The sequence below is a fragment of the Sarcophilus harrisii genome, chromosome 3, assembly GCF_902635505.1.
Source record: "Sarcophilus harrisii chromosome 3, mSarHar1.11, whole genome shotgun sequence".
Classification (NCBI taxonomy): domain Eukaryota; kingdom Metazoa; phylum Chordata; class Mammalia; order Dasyuromorphia; family Dasyuridae; genus Sarcophilus; species Sarcophilus harrisii.
The window spans coordinates 105,796,557-105,810,584 of NC_045428.1; the positions used below are offsets into that span (position 1 = coordinate 105,796,557).

Genomic DNA, 14,028 nt, shown 5'->3' on the forward strand with positions numbered 1-14,028 from the left:
TGGTAATTATTTACCAATTCCCAATAAATCATTCCTCTTTTCTCATTGAGTTCAGTACCCAGCTCCCAGTGTACCTTTCCACACTAAACTCCTGCTCTCATATTAAAGGGACTTTAAAACACGTTAATAGTCCCTCAAAAATCCTAACATCTTTTTTTTTTTTTTTTTTTTTTACAATGGGTTATACACTAAAACACAGGTATTATGAAAACTATCAATAAATCACTATAAAAATGGTCAAGGAAAAGATTATTAACAATGGACACACAGACTCTGATATGTCCACCACTACTGGCCACCTTATCTACAAATGTGGTGAAATTGATAAGAAAGAGGCTGCTAAAATAGGAAAATGCCTTACATATATTCCCTGGATGTTGGATAAGATGAAGATTGAATGTGAGTGTGGTATCAGTATTGATTATCTCTCTGTAGAAATTTGAAATCAGCAAGAATTATGTAACTATTGAGGACACAGACTTTATAAAGAATTTGATTACAGACATATCTCAGACTGACTATGCTGTCCTGCTGGTGTTGCTGATTTGGAGCTGGAGTTTCAAACAATGGGCAGACCTGTTAGCATGACCAACTGGCATATATACTAGGTGTGAAAAAACTGATTGTGGGTGTAAATGAAATGGATTTCACTGAGCCATCTTTATTACCCCCATCCCAGACAGAAGAGATATAAGGAAATCATCTTGGAGGTTAGTACCTGTATTAAGAAAATTGACTGCAACCTTGATACAGTAGTTTTTGTGCTAATTTCCAGTATATGACAACATTTTGGAGCCAAGTTCTAATATACCTTGGTTCAAGGGAGGTTAGTCACTCAGAAAGATGGAAATACTAATGTAACTACACTGCTTGAAGCTTTGGATTACATCTTGCCATCAACTCATCCAATTGACATGTCCCTTTATCTATCTATCCCTCCAAGTTGTCTACAGGATTGGTGGTATTGATATAGTATCTGTTGCCTGAATGGAAATTGGTGTTCTAAAACCAGGTATGGTGGTCACTTTTGCCCAAGTCAAGATTACAACTAAAGTCTGTTGGGATGCACCGTTAAGGCTTAAGTGATGCTTTGTCTAGGGATAACATAGATTTCAATGTGAAGGACAGGTCTATCAAAGATGTCTTCTGTGGTAATGTGGCTGGTAATAGCAAGAATGACCCACCTATGAAAGAAGCTGGTATTATTACACAGCTGAACCATTCAAGCCAAATTAGAGTTGGCTATGCACCTGTTCTGTGTTGCTCATATTACTTGCAAGTTTGCTGAACTAAAGGGAAAGATGGATTGTCATTCTGGTAAGAAACTGGAAGATGGCCCCAAATTTCTGAAACTGAGTGATGCTGCTATTACTAACTTGGTTCCAGGCAAGCCCACGTGTATGGAGAACTTCTTTGATTCTCTTCCTCTGGGTTGTTTTGCTGTTTATGACGAGGCAGATTATTGCAGTTGGTATCATCAAGGTGGTATTACAAGAAGGCTGTTAGGAGTTAGCAAGGTCACAAAATCTGCCCAGCAGTCTAAATGAATATTCTGTACAACATCTGCCACCTAGTCTCAATCAATGGTGGAAGAATAATATCAGAATTGTTTTTCTCAACTGGTCATTTAAGTTTAATAGTAAGAGACTGCTTAATGATTACAATGCATTGAAAAGCTTCAGGAGAAAAGAAAGGTTTTTGTGGACCATTTATTTCATGTCAGATTTAAGTAATTAGTTTTTAAAATAACTAATTTTTAAATGAAAACAACTTGACCAAAAATCTGTTTTACAATTTTGAGAATATTAAAAGAATTTATGAAAAACCTATATGTTCTTTGAGTCAAGAAATATTAGAATTTGATGGAGGTAGAAAGCATTTAAAGTAAACAGGAACAAATAATTATTTTGGTCACAGAATTTTTGCTATAATTTTTTGGAACAAAAGTACTGGCACTGGCAAGTGAGCTCATTTGACCAGACAATTGTAATTTTTGTTTTAAAAAAAGTATGGTTTACCTATAGGGTTAAATGGATTTTTAAGGAAATTGGCAATATCTTGTAGAAAATTTTATGTGTCCATTTTTTGAAATAAATTTACTAGCACTGAAATATGAATTCTTTCTATGGAGTTTAGCATTACCTCTTAAATTCTGATTGTGCCAAATGGAAATAATGTTATGAGTATGGGATATGTGATAAAGGTAATTTAGTGAATTAAAGTTAAAGCAATGAATGTTGAATATTCCATTAGCAGAAAACTACCATGTTGACTGCTTTGTTATTTCATCTCATACCACATACCAAAAAAGGTCAAAATGATTTGGGCATAAAGGGTGATACCATAAACAAATTAGGAGAGCACAGGATAATTTACCTATCAAATCTTTGGAGAAGGGAGGAATTTGTGACCAAAGAATTAGAGAACATTATGAAAGGCAAAAAGGAAAACTTTGATTACATTAAACTAAAAAAATTTTGCCCAAAGTTTTACCAAAACAAAGAAGATTAAAAGAGAAGTACAAAGCTGGAGAAAAAAAAAATTTACAGACAGTCAGTGTTTTTGATAAAGGTCTCATTTATAAAATATATAAAAAATTGTCAAAGTCATAAAAATATGTCATTCCCAAATTAATAAATGGTCAAAGAATATGAACAGATAATTTTCAGATGATAAAATTAGAACCATCTATAGTCATATGAAAAAATGCTCTAAATCACTATTGATTAGAGAAATAAAAATTAAAACACCTTTGAGATACCACCTCACACCTATCAGATTGGTTAACATGACAGGAAAAGATAATAAATATTGGAAGGGAAGTGAAAAAACTGAGACACTAATGCATTGTTGATGAAGTTGTGATGGCTGAATAAATTGATAAGAAGATAATAGAATATTATTGTTCTATAAAAAAGATGAACAAGATGATTTTTAGAAAGGCCTGGAAAGATTTACATGAACTGATGCTGAGCAAAACAAGCAGAACCAGGAATACATTATACACAATAACAGCAAATTGTGTGATGATCAACTATGAAAGACTTGGTTCTTCTCAGAGATTTAGTGATCCAAGGGAATCCCATTAGACTTTGGATTAAAAATGCCATCTGCATCCAGAAAAAAGAAGTATGGAGATTGAATGAAAATCAGTGTATGCTATTTTCACTTCTTTTTTCTCCTTGTTTTTTTTTTTTTTTTTCTCTTCCATGGTTTTTCTCTTTTATTCCAATTTTTTCTCTCCCAGTATGACTCATAAAGCAATGTGAATTTAAAATAAAGAAGTAAATAAAATAATTTTGCAACTTTGTTAAATGACCTCAAAATAATACCCTAAATATTGCTAGTAAGTGGGGGGTTGGGCAAACATTTTTAAGGGCTTAAAATTTTCTTGATTAAAATAAATTTGCTTGTTGCATTGTGGGGGGAAGCTATATAAAATATAGAATATTGCTGGGAAACAGCATGTTAGGTAAATCTTATTTCTATATGTAAGCCACATACAATAAAATAAGCTTTTTTAAAATTATGTGATTGTCATCTTAATATTTTTTTTAAAATTTTGTATACATACACACACACACATACACACAAATCCTAACATCCCAGTTCCTCAATTTAATTTTCTCCTAAGATCTACTCTTCTGTTCTCAATCAATATACAAAGATGGTCATCATCTATAAGTGTTCTACTTCTATGTTTAAAAATTCTGAAATCCCTTTTTTTTCATAATATTTTATTGTTCTCAGTTACCAATGATCTTTCTATTCTAGGTACTTAGAACAACTATCTTGACCTGGCTACAGTCTCCTTTTCCAATAATACTGAAAGTTTATAAAGTGGTTCAACTCTATACTATTCCTATTATCAAATCCTTTACTGCTTTAAGGTAGACACTCTAAATACCTTTTCATAAACAATAGTTAATGATAAAGAGGGCAGTAAACATATTCTTGTATAAAGAAAAATATATACCTAGTAATTGTCAAATGAAAAGACACATTACTATTGTAGATGAAGATTTTGATAAATAATATGAATAGAAAAATAATTCTCTTTTAATCATACTATTAAAATATGTGTAGAAAAAAAAGAGCTTTCAGTTAGAGTTTTAGACTGTATATGAGAAAATTATCTATGGCACTTTAGAGGATTCATCTCTTTGATAACAAATCAGAAGCAGTAGGAATAGTTTAATACTGTTTATTAAAATGTAGAAAAATGGGATTGTAAAGAAATATAGTTTCAGGAAACCAAAGAGATAAGAGATTTTTGGACCCATCAGAACAATAGTATGCTGAGTTCTTCAGCTAACTGGCATATGAATTTTATAACTAAAAAGCATAAAACCAAGGAAATTAGAAATAATGTAAATATATAGATATTGGTATATGATTAGTTTTTCAATGCTCATTTTGATAGGGGACATTTGAAAAGTTGTGGCTTCTAAAGTTAAAAAAACAAACAAACTTAAGAGTGAGAAGACTCTCAGTTAAGGAACTGAAATGTAGCAAGAGGCAACATACAAAAAAAAAAAAAAAAAAAAAAAAAAAGCAAGAGGACAGTAGCCAGTGAAGGAAAGGAACTTTAAGAGAAATGATGAAGACACAATACTGGGGATTGGAAAGTTGTTTAGCTGAAGCTATGGTGGGTCAGGGAAAGGTTTTTGCTGAGTGATCACTGATTAATTGAAAAGAAAACAATTTCATTGGTCTAGATTTCCAGGTATGACTATTACTCTTCAGCAGTAGACAATATAAAATATTTGAGAGTCTTAACCTGCCAAGAGAAACTCAGGAATTATAACACTTTTCACATAAATAAAACAATTGGAAATATATCAATTACTGAGAGATAGACCAAAATAATATGTTAAAAATGATCATTCTATCTAAATTAGTCTACTTATTCAGTATCATACCAATAAAATTGCCCAATAATTATTTTATAAACTTAGAAATAATAAGAAATAAAGCTAGATATTATTCTGGAAGAATAAAAGGTTAAAATATCAAGGGAATTAATTGCAATAAAATTGCAAAAAATAAAATAGGCCATGATGGCTAGAACAAGACAAAGAATTGTATCTTAAAGCAGCAGTCATCAAAACCATTTGGTATTGGCTAAGAAATAGAATGGTGAATCAGTGGAATAAGTTAGGTACATAAGACAATAAATAATCAATGACTACAATAATCTACTGTTTGATAAACTAGGCATTGACCAACATCTAACACCCTATATAAACATAAGGTCAAAATGAAGTACATGATTTAGGCATACAGGTGATAATGTAAGCATGTTAAAAGAGTAAGGTATAGTTTATCTGTCATATCTTTAAAGGAATTTATGACTAAAAAAATAGAGAATATTATAAAATGCAACATAGATGAATTGCACAAGCAAACCAATGTCGGCAAAATTAGAAGGGAAGCAGAAAGCTGGGAAACAATTTTTATAGCTGGTTTCTGATAAAGGCCTCATTTCTAAAACATATAGAGAACTGAGTCAGATTTTATAAGAATACTCCCCCGAATTAATAAAAAGTCAAAGTATATGAATAGGCAATTTTCAAAAGAAGAAATTAAAACCATCTCTAGTCATATGAAAAAATGTTAAGCATATGGACTGTCTTACTTTAGTATTTCTATTCTTAGCATATGGCATTATTCTTGGCATAAAGCAGGTATTTAATAAATGCTTGATGACTAAGTGACTACAAAGAAAGGAAGAGAACTGCCCACTCAAGACATTATTTTTATTTTTTAATTCTTTTTTGTTTTCTATTTTTCCATTTTTAGAAAGCATATATAATAATAGAAGAAATTATATGCATGAATGTTCATTTTTTCTTTGCTTCCTTGTAAGTTAGTTCTTTTGTTCTCTGCTGCACACTTTTTTTTTAAAACTTTATAGGACATTTCTACATAGGTAGAAATGGGCAGAGTTTTCTGGTCCTTCAAAAATCAATAGAACTGGCTTAATAGAATCAATAGAACTTAGCTAGGCTTAAGTTATAATAAAAATCAAATGATTTCTATGATCATTCAATCTGGATAATTATTTTTCCCTCATTGGATCCATGTGTAATACCTGAGTAACATTAAATTTACATAATTTAATAATAACAAAATTTCATAATTTAAAATTTTTTACTCTCGTTCAAAAGACATCATATAGTATCATTGTTGAATGACAGCATGCAGTTATTAAAATCTATAGTTTATTAAAATCTATAGTTTATCTGTCTAAAAAGTTAGAAATTTGAATATAAAGTTCAGAGTAATGAATATAAAAACTATATGACTGAATTTTACTTGTTGCAAGATAGTATCTATTATTAAATGCTATATAAAGAATTTCAATTGCTTAATTGACTTGACAGTGGTCAAATGGAAAGAGGAAATAGAGAAGAAATTAATTGCAGGATTGTTGGCTTTCCTAGTCCATGTTGTCTCCTAGATCACACTGGTTTGGGAGCTAGCTCCTTTCCAGATAAGGAAAGTGCCTTAGGCTAGCTTTATCCCATTATGAAAGTCAGTAACAATGAAAAAGGGATGTGATATTCTTTATATTCCAAATGTAAATGCAAGATTGCAACATTGCAGAATAATAAGTTCATCTCCTGCTTTTTGTAATTCCACCCCCACACATGATATATATATGTGTGTGTGTGTATGTATGTGTGTGTGTGTGTAATTACTGAAATTATCTATTTAAAAAGCATAAGCAGATACAAAAACTCTGAGCAGAATAAAAACTCCTTAAAAGCCTGGGATTCTATCACTTTGTATCCTATAGGCCAGCATGATGCCTTGATCCTAGTGCTTAATAAATATTTCCTTTTAATGAACTGATTTGAATATCTTCATCTCACATTCCTCTGACATTATCCCCTACTGTCACAATCTCCTTCACACTCTTCTGTTTTAGTAGGCCACCTCTTCTACATATACCACATTCTTGATCCCATCCCCCCATCAACTCTACCACATTGCTCTCAATATTATTAACACTTTTTTAAATCAAATTTTAACCTATCTATTCCTTCCTTCTCTGTGGCCTACAAACACGTCCAAATCTCCCTCAATCTTAAAAACAAAACAAAAATCTCTCATTTACCTTTACCAGCTTTCATCTTATATATCCTTGCCCTTCCCAACAGAACTCTTTGAAAAATTCATTTACACTTAGTACCTCTACTTCCTCTCCTCATTTCTAAACTTACAGCAATCTCTTTAATGACCTCATCATTCAACTGCATCCGCTCTCTCTAAAGTTACCAGTGATTTTTTTCAGTACCAAATCTTACTGTGTTTTCTCAGTCCCCGTCCTTTGGCCTCTCTTTTGATACACCTTCTCCTTCTAGGTCCTTCACCTTTTTTATGTCATGAACTACTTTGGCAGTCTGGTGAAGTCTATGGACCTTTTTTCATAATAATAGTTTTATGTCCATTTCTCTTGACTCACACAGCTATCACCCAAGTTCATAACTTAACCAACTCTTAAAGAAATTTCTGCAAAAGCTTTCTAATATGTCTCTGTTCTTCAGTCCTCCTGCTCCTTTATAATATATCCTCCACTACCAAGGCAATTTTCCTAAAACATGATTGTGATCTTGTCAGCTGTGGTAAATTCAATAAATTATGTTGATTCCTATTGGCCTCAAGATCAAAGAGAACATTCTTTCTTTGGTATTAAAAGCTCCTTACAACCTTACCCCTTCCTACATTTTCTCTTCACTTACTCTACAATTAAACCATATTGGCTTATTTGCTTTTCCTTAAACAGTAAACTATTTTTAAATCAATATGGTCTTGTCTTATTAGAATATAAGCTCTTTTAGGGCAAGGGTTATCATTTTATCCCTTTTTTGTATTCCTAGTACTTAGCCCAGTGTTTGACCCATAATAAATACAGAAGAAGAGTTTATGGATTGATTAAATAAATGATGATTTGGAAAACCTAATTATGTATGATATGTATTAAGTCACAATTATATAAATCAACTAGGGTACATTTATTATAAAATCTGTTACTGAAAGCCTATTACACTCTGAAATATTACATTTGATATCTTTGAAAGGCAAAAAGATCCTGAATCCTTTGTACTTGCTATGTAAGAACCCCAAATTAATTAAAAAACATTATTATAGAAATAGTTTCCTTTCCATAGACAGCAAACAATTCAAAGCTTATTGATCTCATGCAACCTTAGCGATAGAAATGAACCATATGTTTTGTTCAAATTAACCAAAATATTATGGGAACATATTTCTGTAATACAAGAGAAGTGTTTCTATAGCTCATGCTGACAAGTAGATTCTTAGCTTTTTTGAACCTATGACAGCTATGATTAAGACTGTGAAGGGGGAGGGAATTTATCCTCTTTTGAAAACTGAACATATGGCAACTATGTAGCACAAAGTACACAGACCAAGGAAAAAGACATACAAAGTTGGTCTGCTTTTTTGTTATGTTATAATTACCTGGGATTTTTTTCAACAACATCTGTTGGTTACCTGAAAGTTGAAGTGGAAAAACAAAATAACAGATAGTTATTTTCAGTAGTAGGTCATAAATGTTAATTTGGTTTTTTTTTCTTTATAAAGATATCCATGTTTATAATCAATAAGTAAGAACAGTCAATATGTGTAAAGAACACTTCATGATCTGCTTTCTTGATTGAGATGCATATAGGGGTATGTCAGGTAACCTTTATTGTGGCCCTATTCTCAGATGTTCAGGTATTCACTTTGGTTGATTAGGCCGTCAGACTCACCTTTGGCTCTCAGTATTATAGAACAGTTTTCTGTTGTAAATAAAATAGTCTTCTTTATGTAGCTGCCTCCTGATCTTTTTGATTTGCTTTTGGCAGTAGACAAACACATGGTGGTCAGTAATTATGAATGATCTTCAATTTTTCATATGTAACTTCACACAGAAGTCTGTGTCCTAGGAACATAAGGCCATAAATGAAAAGAATCAATGTGATCCAATTTCCCTAGAAAATATAAATGTAGTAAACTTGAAAATGATCAGATTTATCTATCAGTTTTAATATAGAAACAACCCATTACTGCCAAATAAATTCTAATATACTCACGATTTTCTGATACGCATTGGAAATACATGTGAAAGCCCTCTGCATAGCACAGGTGGAATCCACAGAGGTGAATATGATTCCCCTCTCTTAAGGGGAACTGAAATACATGTCAAGCCACAGGCTTTGATCCCCTTCAGAAATCAATATCCTACCTGGATTTTAAACTTGACATTGAGATGACACTAGCCCATTCCTTTAAGAATTGTGAACTTATTAAAGTTGGTTTCTCTTATTATGTAAATTCATTTTGAAAATCTGAGCTTGACTTAACTGGGGGCCCTGACCCATACAATTCATATTTCTTTTCTTTTTTTTTTTTTTTTTTGTATTTCTTTTTTTTTTATTTTTAATAGCTTTTTATTTACAAGTTATATGCATGGGTAATTTTACAGTATTGACAATTGCCAAACCTTTTGTTCCAATTTTTCCATCTTTCCCCTTACCCCCTTCCTTAGATGGCAGGATGACCAATACATGTTAAATATGTTAAAGATAAATTAAATACAAAATAAGTATACATGTCCAAACCGTTATTTTGCTGTACAAAAAGAATTGGACTCTGAAATATTGTACAATTAGCCTGTGAAGGAAATAAAAAATGCAGGTGGGCAAAAATAGAGGGACTGGGAATTCTGTGTAATGGTTCTTAGTCATCTCCCAGAGTTCTTTTGCTGGGTGTAGCTGGTTCAGCTCATTACTGCTCCATTGGAACTGATTTGGTTCATCTCATTGCTGAAGATAGCCACGTCCATCAGACAATTGATATTTCTTGTAGGTTATAATAACCTCCTTTTTGCCTCATTTTCCTGAGCTTGTCTAATTTATTAAGATGAAGCTCTAATGATGATTTTTTTTCTTTCAACAATGATTAATTTTGTCAGGGTGGGTAATCTATGGACTGATGTAGGTTACAACCCACCCATACTTCTTGATCTATATGCTTTTTATCCTTGGCTTTGAGTTGCAGCTAAATAATTTCACCTTCTATAAGCCTTTCTTGCTCCTTTTGATTCTAGTACCTTTCCTTGGTTGATTACATGCAAGTTATCCTGTACCTAAACTGTTTGTACAATTGTTTGCATATAGTCTCGCCCATTAGACTGTAAATTCTTTGACAGCAGGGACTAATTTTTGCTTTTCTTGATATTCCCAGTCCCTGGCATGGAGCAGACAATTAATAAATGTTTGTTTGCTTACTCTTGACTGAAAAGTCTTTTTGTAATTCTTCCAATATAGTTAAGGAAATAATTGGGAGAAAGAAACACTAAAATTAAGAAGGATAGGAAGGGATCACCCACTAACCACACTTTGTATGATTTTCTCCCACAGCTAGAAGGCTATTGTTAATCATTCCCTCAGATGACTGATTCAAGCAAATGAAACTATAATGAATCTGGAAGTACAAAGCTGAAACTAGAGATGGTTACTGGTCTTGTAAAGTTTGTAATCCAGTAGATCACAAATTCTAGAGAGAGAAGCAAGCTTAAAGGCCATTTAGTCTTGCTGCCTCATTTTATAGGTGAGGAAACTAAGGTATACATATGTTGACTTGCCCAAGATCTAATTTTTTTTTAAACTAAACTTTTTATTTTTCAAAACATATTCATGGACAATTCTTTAACATTAGCCCTTGCCAAACCTTGTGTTCTAATTTTCCCTCCCTTCTCCCATGTCCTCCCCTGGATGGCAAGTAGTCCAATATATGTTAAACATGGTAGAAATATATGTTAAATCCAAAATATGCATACATATTTATACAATTATTGTGCAGCACAAGAAAAATCAAATAAAACTTTTTTTTAAAAAAAAGCAGAATAAAATGCAAGGAAGCAACAATGAAAAGAGTAAAATTGCTATATTATGAAGCACATTCAGTTCCCACAGTCCTCTCTCTAGGTGTCAATGGCTCTCTTCATTACTGAACAATTCGAATTGTTTTGAATCATTTCATTGTTGAGGAGAGCCATGTCCATCAGAATTGATCATCATATAGTAATGTTGTTGAAGTATATAATAATTATCTCCTGGTTCTGCTCATTTCACTTAGCATCAGTTCATGAAGTCTCTCCAGGCCTCTCTGAAATCATTCTGCTAGTCATCTTTTACAAAACAATAATATTCCATAACATTCATATACTTTAATTTATGCAGCCATTCTCCAACTGATGGGCATCCATTCATTTTCCAGTTTCTTGCCACTACAAAAAGACTGCCATAAACATTTTTGCACATGTGGGTCCCTTTCCCTCCTTTAAGATCTCTTTGGGATATAATCCCAGTAGAAACACTGCTGGTTCAAAGGGTATAAACTTTCTGCTTGTAATTAAGATTGAGTGGAAGAATAGGTTATTATAATTCAATAGTATGTAGAACTCTGAGGTTAAAGTGTTTGAAGAAGTATCAATATCTATCTTTAAGGACCTGTGTATGGGCAGGAATTTGGGACTGAAAGACTATGGCCTAGGGACAAAGAAATCCTGATCTTAAATTTGCCTAATTTTATCAGTAACTGCTTGCATGACCTTGGATAGTATTTTAACTTCTATAAAACTCTACTAATTCAACAATAGATTGAAAAAAAAAAAGAATTTGGTGCTATCCCCAGTCAGTTATGGCATTATATAATTCTGCAATAACATGGTGAATGAAATGCATAATTTCAGAAGTAATAACAATAATAATGCGAAAAAGATAGGTAGAGTGTTTTGAGTACTATACTTGGAGTCAAGAAGAATTGTCTCTAAAATTTACAAGCTGCTTGACCAATGGGCTTTATCTCATTATGGCTGAAGCATAAAGAATACAAATTGTAAACTAACTGCAATCCGTGTGGGAATGGATATTAAGCACACTAGTTCTTACTTCAATGAAATCACACTTTTTGGATGTAATAATAATAATAATTCATAATAATAGATTCATAAAGCCTATTTCTCACAACACATCAATCTGCAAGGTAGTATTTTGTTTGGGGAGGGGATGGGCGGATCAAGGATTATAGAATTGATATATCTCCTTTGTCCTTCCCTCTCCCCCATTCAGCAGCACATGTTTTCTAAATGAGTGTCCCTTATTGTAGTAAATCAGCAGCCAATCCAGAAAATGAAGACAAACCACAAGTAAAAGTTATTTTTTGAAAACCAAATTTATTGAGTGATTTTGAAGTGAGATCAGCTGGTCCTTGGTTGCAACTGTGTGGAAACACAGCTGCTGAAGAATGGTCCCCTGAGCATTTCCAGTTTGGGCATGCTCTTCCAGACCTATAGGAGTCTAAGGATTCGTGTGCTCAGCTCATCCCACTGTTTGAGAGAGGGAAGGGGAATATATGGAAGTTGTCTCACTCCACAAGGGTGAGGAAGAAGAAAAAAGCAGTTCTAACCTAAAAGTACAGCTCTGTATACAGTGGTTGTACTTGCCTCTCAGATTATTTATTATGGCCTACAGTATATCATTCATACCTCTGTATATTCATAGCTATCTGCAGCTATACATACATGCATTCAAACACTGTCAATAAATAAATATGTTTCTATAATTATAGATATTAGCATCTATACATACAATCAGTCAATAAAACTTTATTAAATGTCTACTGTGTCAGTACTGGGAATACAAAGAGGCCACAAAAAATAGTCCCTGCCCTTAAAATGTTAACTCTCTGAGTGAGAAAAGCACTTATGTATAAATTATAGCATATGTAGGACAAATATGAAATAGAGGAAAAGTATTAAATGTGCAAAGGTTTGGGAAGAGACAACATTCTAGTTACCCCTCAAATGATTTTTCTCCCAGAGCTGGAAGGCTGTTGTTAACTATTCTCCAAGATAACTATCTTGAACAAGTGAAAATTTAGCTTGAAAGAGGGAAAGGGAATGGTATACACTTTTGACTCCTTTTAAGCAAAAAAAAAAAAAAAAAAAAAAAAATGGTCATAATAAATTAGATTGGGTGGATTTGGATTTTGAAGAGAGACTTTTTTTGAGAGAAGATGGAATTGTGTATTGCTAAACGATGAGTAGATTAACTGACATCTTAGAATATATTTGAATGCAAACTTCTGCCTCCTTCCATGGTTGAAAATTTAAAACAATATTGAACAAGTTATAAAGTTGTATTAACTTCATATACATATATATATATATATATATATATATATATATATGTAATTAGGTGGAGCAGTAGATGTTCAAATCCATCCTCAATTATTCACTTACAGTGTGACTTTGGGTAAGACACAACCTCTGCTTCAGTTTCTGTATCTATAAAATGGGAATAGTAAGGCCACTTACCTCCTAGTGGTTTTATGAGGTCTCATATGAGATAATTATTGTGAAGTGTTTAGCAATCACAAGTGTTATATAAATTTTAGCTATTGTTATGTCTCTTCCATCTATTAGATAAGTTATCTGCCAAACAACTTAATGTATTAAGTTAATTGGTTGATTAAGATGATTAACTAGCACAAATTTCAGGATTCTATTTCTTGTTTTTAATTTTAAACTGTTGTGCTTGAGTTTCATTTCCCTTTTAATCAGGGTATCCTTGCCCTATGGGTTGCTCAGAGTCTGAGGTTACAGAAAGAAAAGTCTAGGACTGACAAGAATATAAAATAAGAACTATTTATCCCCAAAACTATCCCACTTCAATCCAATGCTCTTGAGATGATATATTATACATGCCCCAAGTCTGAATTACAAAAAACAAAAACGAAAAAAAAACAAAAACAAAAACAAAAAACCCATACATATCCATATCTTCCTTTGTTTAATAAAAGTACATTTATTAATAAACTAAATAAAGGCTTCCAGGGTTGCCTTTTCAATAAACAAACTTGTTTCCCTTCCTCATTTTTTCCTTCTAACTCTCTATTTGTGGAGAAAATATACCAAAAAAAAAAAAAAAAAAAGGAGTCATTAGTATA

At 32.4% G+C, this 14,028-nt stretch overlaps 1 pseudogene; it reads left to right on the forward strand.

Moving 5' to 3' along the window:
- The first annotated feature begins 233 nt into the window (after positions 1-233).
- LOC100934696 lies at positions 234-1,547 on the forward strand (annotated as a pseudogene).
- Positions 1,548-14,028: the final 12,481 nt, after the last annotated feature.